Source organism: Humulus lupulus, chromosome 3 (assembly GCF_963169125.1).
Source record: "Humulus lupulus chromosome 3, drHumLupu1.1, whole genome shotgun sequence".
Lineage (NCBI taxonomy): Eukaryota > Viridiplantae > Streptophyta > Magnoliopsida > Rosales > Cannabaceae > Humulus > Humulus lupulus.
The window spans coordinates 243,534,441-243,551,208 of record NC_084795.1 but is presented as its reverse complement, the minus strand read 5'-3'; the positions used below and the strand labels follow the sequence as shown (position 1 = coordinate 243,551,208).

At 38.7% G+C, this 16,768-nt stretch overlaps 1 non-coding gene across 1 annotated transcript; it reads left to right on the top strand.

Annotated features, from left to right (window-relative positions):
• The first annotated feature begins 9,690 nt into the window (after nucleotides 1-9,690).
• LOC133828355 (small nucleolar RNA R71) lies at nucleotides 9,691-9,797 on the top strand. The gene has a single exon (XR_009890981.1). It is a non-coding gene; the product is annotated as a small nucleolar RNA R71 (small nucleolar RNA).
• The last annotated feature ends 6,971 nt before the right edge of the window (nucleotides 9,798-16,768 follow it).

Sequence of the window (16,768 nt, the reverse complement as noted above, 5' to 3'; positions counted from 1 at the left end):
AAATAGGTTGCTTTGGGGTCCGTGGGGTATTTTTAGGACGTCAGTCCCGACCTCAATGTTGTGTGACAACATGATCTTATTGACCCTCCACTATTTTCGCCAACATTGTTTTACGTAATTAGCTGGGATAGATTAGTGCTTAATGATAAACCGTAATAAGGAAAATGACACTTAGAAATGATAGAAATGAAATATCAAGAACACTTGTTTCTTTTTACGTAGTTTGGAGGTTAAAATCCCCCTAGTCCACGAGTCTGTATTTTTAAGGGTCCCATCATGAGACGATGACTATACCAGTAAGGATTGGCTACCCTAAGCACCGTCCTTCCCCTAGTCCATGATGCTTAGGTTGCTCTGGGCTAGCCATATTGCCAATCCCATTAAATCCACGTCATGATCGATCAACCTTTAAGGCAGGTACTGTAGAAACGTGAGGCATCGAGATGTCATTTGAAATGGGAAATTGAGCTCAGCCAGTTTGAAATACTATACATACCATGGACTATGATCAAAAGCCAAGCCCTAGCTGAATGCACTGGATTCCAGGAGGAGCTTTTGAGAGAGTCGATACAGGCATTGTGGAGAATCTTCATGGACGGTTCATCTAACAAGAACGGGTCCGGAGCTGGGATCATTTTGATATCTCCAGAAGGGCATTGTTTCCACTCTGCGCTACGGTTCAGGTTCAAGGTGTCCAACAACGAAGCCGAATACGAAGCTTTATTGACCGGGCTTAGAGTGGCGAAGGAGTTGAAGGCCAGGGCCGTCCAATGCTACAGTGATTCCCATCTCGTGGTAAACCAAGTGTTAGGGGAATACCAAGCGCGGGGAACCAAGATGGCGGCTTACCTAGCCAAAGTGAAGGAGCTGTCCGAGTTTGAATATGGCCTAGTCGAGCAGATCCCTCATGAGCAGAACGCCAACACTAATGCTCTAGCGAGACTCGCTACCTCCAAGGAAGCCGAGACCTTAAGCATAGTACCGGTGGAATTTTTGGAAAGTCCAAGCGTGGCAGAAAGTACGATGAAGGTCGAGATGATCGACACGAGACGGACCTGGATGACACCCATAATAGAGTATCTTACAATAGGGAAGTCGCCTGATGAGTGAAAAGACGTGGGAGGATACTCTATCAAGCTCCAAGGTATGCAATCGTGGATGGAACGCTATACCGACGTGGCCATTCCTTACCTCTTCTATGATGTGTTCTGCCAGAGGAGGCCAAAACTATTTTGCAGGAGGTGCATGAAGGTTTCTGTGGGCATCATGCTGGGGGGGGGGGGGGGCAAAGCTTGGCCTTAAAAATATTAAGGCAGGGATATTATTGGCCCACTTTTTCAAAGGATTCCATCTCCTATGTCCGATAGTGTGATAAGTGCCAGCGGTTCGCCACGGTCGCCCAAGATCCACCAGTCGAGCTAAAAATGATCTCATCCCTATGCCCATTCGCGGTATGGGGAATCGATTTAATTGGAGCTCTACCTACGGGAAAAGGAGGAGTAAGTTATGCGGTGGTGGCCATCGATTATTTCACGAAGTGGAGCCCCTGGCAACAATCACCTCAAAAAGAGTCCTCGAATTTGTAGTCAAGAGTATTGTTTGCTGATTCGGGTTGCCAAAGAAGATTGTATCGGATAATGGAACTCAGTTCGATAGCGATCTCTTCACCGAATTCTGTGAGAAGCATGACATTCTTAAGAGTTTCTCTTCAGTAGCCTACCCACAAGCCAATGGGCAGGTCGAGGTCGTGAATAAGACACTCAAAGCAATCCTTAAGAAAAGGTTAGACGAGGGCAAGGGAGTATGGCCTGAGCAGCTCCCGCAGTTACTATGGGCATACCGGACCTCCCACCGAATGTCTACGGGGCACACCCCTTTCTCCCTGACTTTCAAAATTGAGGCCGTCCTTCCCATAAAAACAACGATAACGACGCACAGACTCCAAACCTTCAACCAAGAGTAGAATGATGAATTACTTAGCGCGTCCCTCGACCTAATTGATGAAAAACGAGAGGATTCGCAGCTACAGCTCGCGCATTACCAGCAAAAAATCACTCGTTATTTTAATTCAAAGGTCAGGAGGCGTATCATTGGTTTAGGCGACCTGGTACTCCGAAGGGTCTTTTTGGCCAGCAAGGACCCTATCAAATAGTGGAGGTCGTACATGAGGGAACCTTCAAATTGGCTCGGCTTAATGGAGAAACAGTCCCACGGACTTGGAATGTTATGCCCCTAAAGAATTATTATCAATGATCATACCACCCGTCTATGTAAGGCTTAGTTATAAAAGCCATTTAATTTCTTGTATTTCTTGTATTTTCATACGGTTTCATCTATGTGTTAGTTCAAATGATAGCGTTTGTCCAAAGCAACCAAGAAAGTCCACTTTCTGATTACTTGGGGGGCATAAAACTTGAGAAAGGGATTAGAACTTGGAAGCTAGAGAAATTGATTAACTAGTGTTTTTCCTAAAAAAACGCGAGGTGTCAATAGATCTAGCATGAACTAAGTTTTAAATCATAAAAAACACTGGATATAACCAGGTCCAAAAAATATCCTGGATACAACCAAGTCCGAAATTTGGAAGTTAGTAAAATTGATTAATCAGTGTTTTTTCTAAAAAAACGCAAGGTGTTGATAAACCTAACACGAACTAAGTTTTAATTAAATATCCTGGATACAACCAGGTCTGAAACTTGGAAGTTAGCAAATTTTAAGATCCAGTGGCTTCCTCAGAAGCTTGGGATAACAATAAAACCTAACAAAAACTAAGTTTGGAATATTCAAAATCCCGGATACAACTGGGTCCAAGGCCTGATACTTAACAGGTAGGATATAAATCAACATCTATTTTGGTTACAACCAAAATTAAAGTGTCTATCTCGACCTAAGATTTTGAATGTACAAGTCATGAATGTAAGAAAAAATCAAGGAATAGATAAAAATTAGATACTGGAATTATAAATAAATCGTCTCGAGGAGAATAACCTCGTACTAAGCCAAAAACGGCAAATGTTTAGAAAAACAAAAAATATGTAGATAAACAAAGACAAAAGAAAATTAGGACCCTCTGTTATGATAAATTAAATAATTGATTTTAATTACGCAAGTGCACCTAGTCACACAAGTAATACAATGATAAGTAAATCGTTTCCACAGGGATTGCACAAATAGAAAAATAAGCAAAACAATTACTAAACAACTTATAAGTACTAAAAATCAAATGGGTTGTTTTAAGCTAAACAAAATATTAAAAAGATGGAAATACTGAAATTAAAAAATGAACTAATCAAGAAAATTAAGAGAAATATATGGATTGCAAAATGGACTTGAATTATTGAATTCTCCTATATTAATCATCCTGAACAAATTGCGAACAGATTGCGGCAGCAATATTCTAGCAAAACTCCCAGGTTAACAAGAATTCATTTAAACACCCATAAAACTTTCCCAAATTTTATGACATTAATTCTTCTACCTAATTAAACATATTCCTATGTAAAATCAGATTTAAGAATACAAATCAAAGTTTAATTTTCAAAAGTTACACAAGGCAAATAACATATCCCTATGTAACTTACTAACATAACCTAACCTAGATTATGACTTGTGTCATCCAAGTTCTTCCCATTACATTTAATCTTTCCAGCATTAAACATAATTAAATAACTTGCCATTGCTGGCCAAACAATAACAAGAAATTAATATAAGCACACTTGAATGAACAAAGGAGATTTTACTAAAATAAAGTGCAAGAAATTGATAGACTATAACATAGGGTTCATCAACAATTCAAGCCACCTAAAAATTAGTTCATGGCTGAGTTCATAAACATCAATCCACAATCAAAACAACCAATAATATTTAGATTTAGCAATCACTAAGAAAATGTAAAAATGGAGTTTAGAAATAGAAAGAAAAACAAATTCAAAGTGATGCTTGAGCTAGCTTCTTCCTTCTCCTTCTTCTTGATGATTTTTGGTTCTCCTTGTTTCTTCTTCTGGTTTTTTCCTTTCCCAAAATGGATGTTGGTTTCATATTACGGCTGATGCCTTCTTTTTGTGTATTCTAGGTTTTCTCCTGTTTTTTTCAAAAGTACCATATTGCCCCTTTTTCTCCAAACATATGAATTCTTCCCTTCTCTTTTGTCCTTTTCTCTAATATGTTGACTAATTCTTTCTGCCCTTGCCACCTCAGCCAAAATTTCCAGCTTACCCATTGACTGCCACGTGTTCCATGTGCCCAAAAAGCTGCCTGATCAAAATGCTTCAGCAAAATCTGTTTTGCTGCAGCAAACCTGATAATTCAGCCATCAAAATTTCAATTAAAATAGTTTCACATGCTAGTTCATTCCTTGTGCAAATAGTTATCCATGAAACTACTACCTTTAACCCATTAGCTATTAAAATCTGCAAAAAAAAAAACTTAATTAAGATAATAAAAACACCAAAGTTAGCTACAAAAGCTTAAAATAAACTAACATCACCCATGATTTTTCCACAATTATAAGTTCAAAGGCACATGAAATAACTCTTTATTCAAGAGTTATCACACCCCCAAACTTACGACATTACTCATCCTCAAGTGATGACTCTAAAAAAAAAATACAACTATCAAAAGACACAAAAGGCACAAACTAAACAACAAAAGACAAGGAAACAACAATGACAAAAATACCACAACAATGGACAAACTTTGCTATGCCAATGATAAAAAGGAGAAGGCTCTCGGGAAATTTTATTTTGAAAAAGAGAAACTGAATTTCAATCTTTCGCAAGTTTTAAACCAAATTCTTCAAGAATTAATGTTGCTGCCAAAATATGAATCAAGTGTTTCACACTTTAGTGCATGCATAACTTTTCCTAAATAATTTCAATCACCAAAAATCAAGCTAGACCTTGGTCCTCAAGCTTAAATAATGTCTCCACACTTTACATAGTGATTCCCTCTCCACTAATGTAGCCAAACACCACACTAAAGATCAATAGGACTTTATCAAGCTTGTAATGATAGGCTTGGGTGAAGGTAGGATAAGAGAGATAAATTTTGGCTCAAATCACCCTAAGCACCTCAATCTTTCTAGGACCTAAATACATAAATGCACACATTAATTTCCCCAAAAGAAAACCCCACAACACAATATAAATCTTGCCACTAGCCTTTATTACTAACATACAAACTAAAACAACTTTTCCTTTATTTGAAGAGTACACCCCTAAACTTATTTACAAACATGCATACTTTTTGCTTTCTTTTTTCTATTCTGATTTTTTTTCTTTGCCTTTTTTTTAGATGATTTGATGCAAGGGAGCGCACTCTTTAATATTTTTTTTTGGATATTCTACATTTTTTTTGGAATGAAAATAAACAACTAGATGGCAAGAGAACAAGAAAATTGAGAACACACTCTCCCCCCAAACTTAAAATCAACATTGTCCCCAATGGTGAAAACAAACAAAAGAAGAAAAGGAAAATAGTAACCCAATTTTCTCTTATCCACTCAACTCAACATAACCCCCCAAAATGCACAACAAATAAATCCTATAAAGATCAAGGTGCTAAAAGGGTGTGGTGAAAAGAGGTGATTATATATATGTAAAGCTAGGCTAATGAGTGGCTAAGGAAGAAAAAAAAATGACACTTAAGCTCAATGGGGTGACTAGGGATAAAAATGCATACAAGGTAGGCTTCAAATGCTCAAACGGTCAAAAGATAGCCTAAATCATTTCATTGGTGTGGTATTGTCTAGGATTTCACCTCAAGGAAAATCACTAAGTAATTCTAGAAACTTAAGCTCTCACAAGAAACTAGCTCCTTCTAGGGTCTCAAAATTGTTTAATCAAGCTATGCACATACTAAAAAGAGAAACACTCTCATCAACCAATTGCTAGCAACATTCATACCCAAAGAATTAAGTTTAAAATTTAAGAAAGAAAGACATTCAGCTGCAACTTAGATTGATTATATATATATTTAAGTTTGCAAAGTCATCATCGAGCCCCCTAGTTAAACACTAACAAAAGCAAATAACATCCTCAAAAGAACGACAACACAACAAGACAAAGACAAACTAAAAATAAAACAAAGATAACTATACTAACAAAGTACCTTCCTAGCAACAAAACACAAGGAAAATGACTTAATTTGCGGTGCTCACTACACAAAAATCACCAAAGAAACATAACTAACTACAACACAGAGCATCAGTACACAAAACACAAAATTTATTATCAACACTTGAGACCCAAGTATAACACAACACAACAAAAATTGCCAATAAGTAAGAACTACACCTAAAACAGAGAATACAAAGAAATAGACATAAATAAAATCAAATTGGGGAGTAGAGTTCAGAAATGCTCATTCAACGAATATGCAGGCTCTGCTGAAGGGATGCGCAGCTGGGTCACTTGGTGCTTGGGTGAGGCGCAGCTAAATACAACATAAATCACCAGTACAACAACTAAACCAGGCACCCACACCAAATATCACATACATTGCTTCTTGATGAACATCTGAATAATACAGCTCACAACAATAGGTCACCCCCCAAAATGCCAATAGAACATAGCTCACCCAAACAATATAACAGCCCCCAAAGTGGAAGTTCTAGATCGAGAGAGTGATGGTCGGAGCTGAGCAAAATTTTTGAAACTCACAATGTAGGCAGCCTTTGGACTGACCCGAGGCTTGTAGACGTGACTGACCGAAGGGTTGCTGTGAGCCAATGGGAGGGTTGGTTGCACAAATGAGGCTCAGATGAAGCCAAGGGTCACAGTCGACTGAGTTGGGATGCTCTTGGGGAGACTCACGTGACTTGGGTCGCATGCCATGAGCAGGGGTTGAGGGTAATGGTGAAAATGGGTTAGGGTAAATGGTGAAGATAGAATGAATATTATATACATATATGTATTTTATATATAATAGAAATTTTACTGAAACATATAGCTTAGAGTATATATATACTAATTTTTTTTTTCTTTTTGATACATATTTCTGTGTATGTATATATTTATATATTACATATATAGAGGTAGTAAAATATATTTATTATATTGATTATATATATTTTATAATTTTTTTAATATGTATATAGGTAGTAATATATATAAATAATACTAAATATAGCACAAACATTTTTTTTTTGTATATATATATAATAATACAATATTATATATATATATGCCTCCCAATGAAACCATGACCCAGGATTTTTTCTCTGCCCAAATTGCCATTATTGTGCTTAAACTTTGCTTCAGCAGCTATAATTTGACGTAACTCCCATTTTTTCGGAAATATTTGCAGTCATTTTGCTGAAGCAAAAATCTCGCAAAACTATCAGACTCCAAAATCACTTCCAAAACACCCTGCTACTTGCTTTCTTAACACTTGAAACACGAAAACACACGTAAAGCCACTCCAAAAACATCACGATAAAATAGAATTAAAATTCTAAAAATTAAAACTAACAATAAAAGTAATTAAAAACACTCATATATATATTTATATATATATATATATTTGTCTTTTCCTTTCTTTTATTGGTTGAATTTTTTTTTTCATTGCATTTTTATTCTTTCTTTCTTTGAGTTGCTTTACAAATGAATCCTCCAAAAACCATAGCAACCCAAACTTCATTTTTTTTCTAAGGATCTTTCAAAGAAACCGAGGTTTGGTATTGCTCAACCTCGCTTCCCCCAAACTTTGCTCATTTCCTTGTTACCTTAAATGCTCTTCCCAAATGCTCATCATATAATTCCACTACACCATTAGGAAACACCTTGCTCACTAAGAACCCACCATCACACCTTTATTTTACTAGAGAGTTTGAGAAAAATACTCTATTCCCAACTTCCAACATTTGTGAGGCTTTCTACTATGTTTATTTTTCTTCTTCTTTTTCTTCGGTAGCTTTGGAGAATGAGATGGTTCTTCTTCCTTACTTATCCATGACTCCCCACCTTTCTTAATTTCTTCAAAAGGGACCTTTTTCTTGACTCCATTGCTATACTTTCCATGCATCTTTTCAATTAACTTGAAGTTAGAAGCACTTATGGCCAAACAAGCTTCAACTTCATTAGGAGAGTGTATACGATTAAAAACCTTGAATGTGACTTGTTCATCTTGAACTCGAATGGTGAGCTCTCCTTTTTCAACATCTATCAACGTCCTCCCGGTGGAAAGAAATGGTCTCCCCAAAATGATCGATACATCTTTATCTTACTCATAGTCAAGAATAATGAAATCCGCTGGAAAAATGAACTTGTCAACTTGTACTAGGACGTCTTCAATCTTTCCCTCGGGATGCACCATAGAACGGTTAGCCAATTGCAAGGTGAGTGTAGTTGGCCTTGCTTCTCCAATTCCCAACTTCTTAAAAATGGACATGGGCATCAAATTAATACTAGCTCCCAAATCACAAAGAGCTTTACCAACTTCTCGTCCCCCAATAGAAATTGGAATTGTGAAGCTGCCCGGATCTTTCAATTTAGGAGGAATTTTATTTTTCAATATGGCACTACAACCTTCAGTCAAAGCCACCGTTTCAAATTCTCCAAGCCTCCTCTTCTTAGTTAAAATATCCTTCAAAAACTTCACATAGTTGGGCATTTGCTCCAAAGCTTCCTCCAACGGTATATTTATGTGAAGTTGTTTCAAAACATCTAAAAATCTCCATAATTGACCATCTTGTTGCTGCTTTTGAAAGCGCTAAGGAAATGGTGGAGGTGGCTTGCTTATAGGCTTTCCTATAGCATTTTGCAGAGGAATTGTTGCAGCAATTGCTTCGAGATCAACATTTAAATTTTTTGAATTCACAGCTTTGTCTCCCTTGTCCACACTACTTTGGATTGAAGTGGGCTCGCTGTTTCTAGTACAACTCTCCTCAGTCAATTCCAGATTTTTACCACTCCTCAAGGTAACTGCCTTGCAATGCTCCTTACCATCTTTCCTTGGGCTCTCGGTGTCACTAGGAAAAGTGCCTTGTGGTTTATTCCTTAGCTCATTAGCTAGCGGCCCCATTTGAATTTCTAAGTTCTTCAAGGATGTCGCTTGGCTCTGAATCACAACATCATTCTTGGCCATATATTCTTTCATTAAACTCTCCAAAGAGACACTTGAGGAGGAGGTGGTTGAGCTCTTGGTTGTTGTTGAGAAAACCCCAGTGGATATGTAGGCTTGTTTTGCATTGGTGCTCCGCTTGAACTAGCTCCTTGACCCCCCCATGAGAAGTTTGGATGCTACCTCCACCCCGAATTATAAGAGTTCGAATATGGGTTATTTCGTTTGGCATTTTGATTCCCCACATAACAAACAGAAGTGGGATTCGAAGGACAACTCTCAAATGCGTGCCCATCTCCACAATAAACACAAGATACATCGGCAACTTGCCCCATAGCAGCTGATTGTACCATTCCCCCCAAACTCATATTCTTGAGAAGGTTAGTCATTGAAGAAACTTGAGCAGTCAAAGCTGTCAATGCATCCACTTCAAGTATACCAGCCACTTTTCGACTTGTTGAGGCTCTAACATTGGACCATTGATAATTGTTGCTAGCTATCCTCTCCAAAATCTCATAGGCTTCATTGTAGGACTTAGAGAGAATAGCCCCATTAGCTGAAGCATCTAACACCATAAAAGTGGAAGAATTGAGCCCATTGTAGAAATTTTCCATTTGCATACAATGCGGGATCCCATGGTGTGGACACTTCCTCAATAACTCCTTTAATCTCTCCCAAGATTCACAAAATGATTCATCTTCCAGCTGCTGAAATGACATAATTTCATTGCGAAACTTGACATTTTTGGTAGGAGGAAAGTACTTCATCAAGAATTTTTCAGCCAACTCATTCTATGTAGTCACCGAGTCAGGAGGTAGGGTGTTGAGCCAAGCTCTAGCTCGATCCCTCAAAGAGAAAGGGAATAATTTCAGACTTAGGGCCTCGTCAGTCACTCCTTGTAGCTTGAAAGAATCGCTCACCTCCAAAAATGAACGGAGATGAAGATGAGGATCCTCAGTACGCAACCCACTAAATTCACCCACTGTTTGCAACATTTGGAACATCACGGGCTTTAAATCGAATTGCAGTGCTTGAATTTCAGGCCTAACAGTGCCCGAATTGAGCTCATTAAGCATGGGGGCAGCATACTCCCTTGTGGCTCTCTCTTTATCATCAGCCATAACAATTGTGTTAGTGACATTATTAGCACCCTCAACTCCTTCAACCTCTTCAGCCATATTAAGGAGATTTTGAGCTTGTTGTTCCCTTAGTCTTCTTCTAATTGTTCTTTCAATTTCAGGGTCAATAGGAGCTAGTTCAATGTCTTCTTGCTTGTTCATATAGTAAATCACCTGAGGAAACACAAGAGCAAGCAAACAAAGCCAGTTCAACAAAGAATAAAATAAAAATAAAAATAAATTGCAAGTAATTGATATTACTAAAATTTCTAATTCCAATCTCCGGCAACGGTGCCAAAAACTTGTTGTGATAAATTGAATAATTGATTTTAATTACGCAAGTGCACGTAGTCACACAAGTAATACAATGATAAGTAAATCGTCTCCACAGGGATTGCAAAAATGCAATAATAAGCAAAACAATTACTAAACAACTTATATAAGTACTAAAAATCAAATGGTTTGTTTTAGGCTAAACAAAATATTAAAAAGATGGAAATACTAAAATTAAAAATTGAACTGAACAAGAAAATTGAGAGAAATATATGGATTGCAAAATGTACTTGAATTATTGAATTCCTCTATATTAATCATCCTGAACAAATTGCGGACAAATTGCGGCAGCAACATTCTAGCAAAACTCCCAGGTTAACAAGAATTTATTTAAACACCCATAAAACTTTCCCAAATTTTATAACATTAATTCTTCTACCTAATTAAACATATTCCTATGAAAAATTAGATTTAAGAATGCAAATCAAAGTTTAATTCTCAAAAGTTACACAAGGCAAATAACATATCCCTATGTTACTTACTAACATAACCTAACCTAGATTATGACTTGTGTCATCCAAGTTCTTCCCATTACATTAAATCTTTCCAACATTAAACATAATTAAATAACTTGCCATTGCTGGCCAAACAACAACAAGAAATTAATATAAGCACACTTGAATGAACAAAGGAGATTTTACTAAAATAAATTGCAAGAAATTGATAGACAATAACATAGGGTTCATCAACAATTCAAGCCACCTAAAAATTAGTTCATGGCTGAGTTCATAAACATCAATCCACAATCAAAACAGCCCATAATATTCAAATTTAGCAATCACTAAGAAAATGTAAAAATGGAATTTAGAAATAGAAAGAAAAACAAATCCAAAGTGATGCTTGAGCTAGCTTCTTCCTTCTCCTTCTTCTTGTTGATTTTTAGTTCTCCTTGTTTCTTCTTCTGGTTTTTTGCTTTCCCAAAATGGTTGTTGGTTTCTGTTATACCCAAAAATTGGAGATCAATGACGTGGCAATAGAGGTGACAAATGGCAGTACATGGTCTGTAAAAGACACATTAAATAGTCAATAAATATATTGACTCCTCAGAGTTGTGATAAAGTGACCCGGTAGATTGACGAAGAGTTTGGACTGCTTGAAAGATGTCATAACCAAGCCAAGTGCATCCTAGGAGGCTAAGGAGAATGCATCCTAGGAGGTTAAGGAGAATGCATCCTAGGAGAGCTAAGGAGAGTGCATCCTAGGAGGCTAAGGAGAATGCATCCTAGGAGGCTAAGGAGAATGCATCCTCGGAGAGCTAAGGAGAGTGCATCCTAGGAGAGCTAAGGAGAGTGCATCCGAGGAGAACTCAAGAGAGTGGTCCTAGGAGACCCCAAGAGGGTGGTCCTAGGAGACCCCAAGAGGGTGGTCCTAGGAGACCCCAAGGATTTGGTCCGAGGAGAAACATGTCATGCTAGAGGAGAGTGCCATGTTAGAGGAGAGAAGTGCACGTCCGACCAACAAATGTTTGTCCTACCACCATGCACATGTTCGACCAGCACTTGCATGGGTGGTCAGTAGGAGGTGGATCAACTAGCTAGAGGAGACTAAGTCAAGATTCCCAGAAAGAGCTTCAACAAGATATGCGGGAATCTCTCACTCTTCCCACAAATGGGGGGTTTGTTACATTTTGAATTTTGAATGTTTCTTTGTAATTTAAATGTAATATATATAATAAAATATCCCAATTCTAGGGGATACCGTATGTATGACCTTAAGCCTATAAATAGAGGGCTTATGGGATGAGAGAAGGGCTTCTTCTGCTTCTTCTTTCTAGAGAGAGAAAATTTGGGTCTGAGTATTCTAGAGAGAGAAAGTGCTGGTATTTGAGAGAATTCTTGTATTTTTGCAATCTGTACTGAAGAAACTCAGTTGGCTCAGTCCATCTGATCTTGAGTACAGATCTATAAATCACAACTCTAAGTGGATTAGGCTATTACCGACAATCGGGGCTGAACTACTATAAAATCTCTTGTGTTATTTACTTTTCCTGTTTAAACCGTCTGTGTCGTTTTTATTTCTCTTGAAGGTTTGTCGTATTTGACGTTCTCACGTCGTTGGCTAAAAACACAGTCAACAGTTTCATATTACGGCTGGTGCCTTCTTTTTGTGTATTCTAGGTTTTCTCCTTTTTTTTTTTTTTCAAAAGTACCATATTGCCCCTTTTTCCCCAAAAACATGAATTCCTCCCTTCTCTTTTTTCCTTTTCTCTAATATGTTGACTAATTCTTTCTGCCATTGCCACCTCAGCCAAAATTTCTAGCTTACCCATTGACTGCTACGTGTTCCATGTGCCCAAAAGCTGCCTGCTCAAATTGCTTCAGCAAAATCTGTTTTGCTGCAGCAAACCTGATAATTCAGCAATCAAAATTTCAATTAAAATAGTTTCACATGCTAGTTCATTCCTTGTGCAAATAGTTATCCATGAAACTACTACCTTTGACCCATTAGCTATTAAAATCTACAAAAATAATTAAACTTAATTAAGATAATAAAAACACCAAAGTTAGCTACAAAAGCTTAAAATAAACTAAAATCACCCATGATTTTTCCATAATTATAAGTTCAAAAGCACATAATATAACTCTTTATTCAAGAGTTATCACCCTCCAGGGCACTCTGAAGACGTCACCTCCTCGATCTCCTGCTCGCCAGCGGTGGAGGCCTCTCCGGTCTCGGATGGCGGCTCTTGTTGTAGCCGAGCCTTGAACTTCTCGAGGTTAGGATCCCACACATCAGAGGCCAGGAAGGAGAAGTTGCCATCCTGGTTGAAGGCCCAGTAATGATAGAGCATACTCTCCATGGAGGAGATCGAGGCCACCTTTTCCTCCTTAGTGGCAGCCTCAGCCTCCAGCTGTTTCGCCTTGGCCTCCGCGAGCTCAGCTTGAAGGGCAGCCAAAGAAACCTTTGCAACCTGCTCGCCCTCTTGAGCCACCGTTAAGGCAGCCTTTGCATTCTGCTCGCCCTCCAGTATCAAGAATAAGACAATGAAATGATTGTTGTGAACTAAGCAGACCCTGAAGTGTCAGCAGGATTGTGGTGCAAGCGGGGGATTAACGAAAGTATGGCTATTAGACAGGATTTTGTGGAACAAGATTGTTACTCTCGTAATAAGGTTATCGAGGAGTAAAGTAAAGGCGTTGGACCTTGGGAATTATGGTTAGAAGTACGAGGTTTACCATCTGATGTGTTTGAATAAATTTCGAGGACGAAATTATTATAAGGAGGGGATAGTTGTAACGACCCAAAAATTACTAATAAGGCTTAAGGGCCTTGATTAGTGTATCGGGAGGACACAATTGGAAGTTATGTGAATTAATGTTGAAAATGCATGATTATGTGACTAGCATGCTTATATGATTATTTGGATATATGTGATGCTTGATTATGTGTATTATTATGCATGTAGGCCCTGATTAGGTTATAAGGGCATATTTGTAGTTTTGGCCCGTTGAGGGCATAAATGTAGATATTTGTGATAAATTGTTGAGACCACATTATTATGTGGATATATCTGCAACTTGTGATTCAAGGCGATCCTAGTGAGCGGTTTAGCAGAGAAGTCACGATGGGGATTTATACCCGGCTCGGGGTGAGTCTGGGGGTATTTCTGGGAATTTGAGAAGTATATTGGAGATTATTTGATATTGAGAAATATAATTGGTGATTAGTTAGGTATCGGGAAGTAAGCGGTAAATATTAAAGACACTCGAGGAATTAGCGGGAATTGGGAGTAATGACCAAAATACCCTTTAGAGTGATTTAAAGGTTTTGTTATTATTGGGAGGGCAATATGGTCATTCGGCTTACTAAGGGATAGGTTATATTCTGCTTTATGGCTTTATTGGAAGTTGTAGAAAGACTCAGAAGCTAAAGGAAAAGAAAAGAGGAAGGAAGGAAAGAAAAACAGAACACTTGGAGGTACCACTTTCTATCTCTCAGTTGGGTCATCTCTTCACCATTTCTAGAGGAATTTGAAGCTGTAAATTTTGAGGGAGTCACAGCTGGGCTTTGGAACCCTTATCATTGAAGAAGTTGTAGATGGTTAGCTGGGGTTAACCATCAAGTTAAGGTAAGGCTTAAAGAGTTTAGTCTGAGTTTTTCTGGTTTTTCTGGTTTTGATGAGTTGTGTTTGAATTGAGTTTTGGGTGGGAATTCTAGGGAGTTAAGCTTGAAGAATTGAGGAGCTAAAGGCTAGAGGGATACTAAGGGTAACTCAAGATCGAATTCCCCATTTGAGGTAAGAAATTCTGAGCTTGAACACTTGAATTTCTGGGCTGTTCTAGTTTTCTGGTTGAGTTCTTGAGTCTTGGAGTCAAATCTTGTTTTCTTTGTTTAAAGGTGCATGTGGCTAAGTTTTGGGTTGCTGGGCCATTTGGATGAGGTGTAGTGGTTGGTAGGCTTGCTTTGAAGTATAGATGAGGTTTGGAAGGGTTCCAAGGGGTTTTGGTTCGAGAAAATCGAAGAAGGAAAAAATAGGGTGTTGCTGGTCTGTGACTAGCGTTGTAGTGCTAGCCTTAGGGCGCTACATCGCTAGGCTTGGGCGTCTGGGACCCTGAAGGCTCTGTTTGTAGCAATGTAGCGCCCACTTTAGGGTGCTGTAGCACTACCCTGTTCCCAGAAAAGGGTTTTTGGGTTATTTCTTAGAGTTTTTGCCCGGGGGTTCGGGGTTTGATTCCACCACCCCGTTTGGTGGAATTAGGGCTTCCCGAGGGCTCGGGATTGGTCCCAAGGCTAGGTTTTGGATTTGATGATTGGTAATGATTCTGATCTATGGCTGTGACTAGGTGTACGCTAGGGCTCAGACGGGATCGTGCTTGAGGATCAAATTGAACAAAGCTAGCGAAATCTAAAGGTAAGAAAATTGCACCCGGTTATGTGATTGTTTTGGGACTAAGTGCTCCCTATATCTATATAATGTCATAGATGGTATTATGCCATGGGACATGTGATAAACGACCTAAGAGTGCCGTAATCAATATTTGCACACAGGGCGCGGCTCGGCCACTAGTAGCTGAGCATAGCTTAATATTCATTGAGCTCGGTTTAAGCGGGCCGGAGTCAGTGGGATAAACAGAGGGTGCGGCCTAAGGGCATTAGCCCTGATTATCATATGTGATTTGATTATTGATAAGGAATGATGTACTTAGTGTCGAATACTTGATTAATGTGATTATCTGGAATGTTGAGTATATGAGTATACTGTATGAGTTGTTTGGTTGTTTATTTGATGATTATGCTCTGTTAATGTGTTTTCTTGCTTGGCCTCGGCTCACGGGTGCTACGTGGTGCAGGTAAAGGCAAGGGCAAAGTGGGCCAGTCCTGAGTTGGAGAGCTTTGAGGCTGAATGTACATTGTCAGCTGATCAGCCGCCACGGCCGAGGAGTGATACAGGACGGGGAGAACCTAAATGTCTGTTTTGCCCTTAGAGTGGCTAGTAGCTGTACTTTTGTTCTAAATTTTATAAACTGTCTTTTAACTTTACTACTTTTGGGATCCCATGTAAAAATGTTTAGTTATAAGAAATGAAACTTTTGAGACCGAAATCTTTTAACCTTAGTACAACTTTAGTTATTATAACACGTTTCCAACTAAATGACTTGATTAGCAAGTCTCACACATTTGTAAACACACAGTGTGACGGTCTTGGCTATCCAGGGCGTTACATAACACGAACTAAGTTTCTACCGAACACATCATAAAATATGAGAAAAAGATTGAAGAACAAGTAAAACTTGGAATAACTAAAATTAATATATATAAATTGTCTCGAGGAGAATAACCTCGTATTCAGTATTTACAAACAAAAGTAAATAAAAGTGAAAATACAAAAAAAAAATTCTAGGCTCCTCCAGGCTGCTTTGAAGACGTCACCTCCTCAGTCTTCTGCTCGCCCATAGCAGAAGTCTCCCTGGTCTCAGTCGGCGCCTGCAGCTCCTATTGCAGCCGAACTTTGAACTTCTCGAGGTAGTGCCCCCATGCGCTCTATTCGCTCTGTTGAGAGGCGGTGAGAGCAGCTTGGGCCGCAGTCAGCTCGGCCTTGAGTTCTTCGTTCCTGGCCCTGGTCCGAGATATGCTATGGTGTTGGGCCAAGACTGCCTACAAAAAGCAAAGAAACAGTTAGGCACATACCAGAAAAATAAAATTCATATAATAAAAGCAAGGTCAGGGAAAATGCTTACTGTGAGGTTCATCCCCAAGGAAAACTCCATGACATTCTCCGGGCTCCTCTCCTCAATCGCCCTTAGGTTGTGGGGCTT